This window comes from Corvus kubaryi, unplaced genomic scaffold (genome assembly GCF_017639235.1).
Source record: "Corvus kubaryi isolate FWS band 111438036 unplaced genomic scaffold, C.kubaryi_AGA036_p1.0 76, whole genome shotgun sequence".
Classification (NCBI taxonomy): domain Eukaryota; kingdom Metazoa; phylum Chordata; class Aves; order Passeriformes; family Corvidae; genus Corvus; species Corvus kubaryi.
Window position 1 is genome coordinate 9508304 of NW_024582063.1, and position 1955 is coordinate 9510258.

Sequence of the window (1955 nt, forward strand, 5' to 3'; positions counted from 1 at the left end):
TTTCGGTTTCATGGCAACCCCCGGGCGGGGAGACCCCGGCGGCGGCACCGCCCCGCTCCGCGCGCCGGCGGCGCTCCCGGGCTGGGGGAGGAAGCCAGGGCGTTCCCCCGCCTCCTCAGCGACGGCAGCTCCGGGACCGGCGGCTCGGGAAGGCTCCTCGGCAGCCCGTCCTCACCGCCGCCGGCTCCGGGCTCACCGCACCGCCGTGCAGCACACCGAACGCCCCGTGAGGTTCGGTGAGGTCGGGAGAGCCGTCCCCCGCAGGCCTGGGAGTTTTCCAGGGGGGGGAACGAGGAGCAGCGGCGGGGCTCGGACACAGCGCTCGCCGCCCGCCCGCAGGGAGGGCAGGTAGTTGCTCTTTCATTATTTACACCTGCGGGACTGAAGGAGCGAAACAAAGCCCATGCTAAATAGGCAAAGGACACGGACATGCCACGTGCCAGTTATTATTTGCTATTATTATATTACTATTAGATGCCAGTGCTACTGGCTAATGACCCGAGACGTGCTGAAGGGTTCCTTACAAAGGCAGGCAACACCGCCCTCCTCCAGCCAACAGTACTGATGCGAAGGCTTTGCTGCCTGTTCCACATCACCTGCTGCTGCACTTTGTTCTGTCTTTCACATTAAACCACTTCTAGGAAAACCGGTCTCTAAGGAACATTCCATCCCAGCATACGCACAAAAGCACTAAGGCTAACAAAAAAAGAACCAATTGGATCGAGTTATCTGGATTGTCTTCAAAGGAGCTCTAAAACCAATACTAATAAAATGGTTTCAGAAAGATTCTTCTTTTGCTAAAATGACTCAGAATTGTCACTCCCGAGGGAGTCAGTCTATAGTGCATTGACTCTGGGAGTCCAGCAAAGACATTACAACAGACACTTTTAAAAACACTCCTTGTTGTTTTTACTTTTAATTAGCTTTTAGGAATATTCTGATTAGTCTGGGTGCTACTTGCTGGGAAGTTTGCAGGAAGATCCGTCATTACAACAGGCATTATGTTCCTGTAATTAAATATTTATAAATTTAGATGAATAGTTTAGAGATGGGATCAGGTTCCCAAGATGCACACTGGCTGCACTATGTTCCCAGTGCAGAACATGGTAATTCCCCAGAACAGTGCTTTATGGGGATGAAGATCCATCAATAAAATCATCAGAAATCAAGGTACAGGCATTACTTTAAAAATCCCAACTCTTAAGGCTCAGTGAGTGTAACAGGAGGCCTGGTCTACATTAAGACAAAGTTGAATCCTTGAAACTGCAGTAGAGATCACAATCCCTGAATCTCAGTGCTTCCTTCTGGGCCAGTCCAAGGGAAAACTGCCAAGTCAGTAACAGCAATGAGGATTTATTGTGCTGCTAGAATTCTTCCAGTGTACAAAACTGCACTGAAAAAGAGCTTTAAGATTAAAGATTTGACAGAACTAACAAGTAGCAGCCTTCACTAGTGGTAAATATGAAGTAATTATTTTCCAAAGTTTTACTCCAGTGTTAATTTTGAGGATATGTGTTCTATAAAGGGGCCACATGCTAATTAAATAGTCCAGATACTGTTGCCTGTATATCCTCCTTCTCCTCCCTACCTGACTGTACATTTTTCATGCCTAATTCATTGGCAATGGACTGCGAGTTTGGCTTTGCTTTTGCATGACAACCACATTTCTGCCTGGCCTCAGCTGTAAATTCAGTCTATTCCTTTCTTTTGTTATAAAGAGGCACAACACAGTCCTAGTAACCTTCATCCCAATCTATTCCCTAAACTCTGCAATTCATCTCTGTCCATACACAAACTCCCACATCTGTAATCTACTGGCTTGTGTTCTGTTCTGATGCATTGTGAGGTTTCCAGAAAAAAGTAAAATCCCAACACTCTAAGGATGAAAACCTAAGGACAAAAGTACCTAATTCCTTTTGCTCAGGAACAACAAATTAAACTGCTTTACTATGATG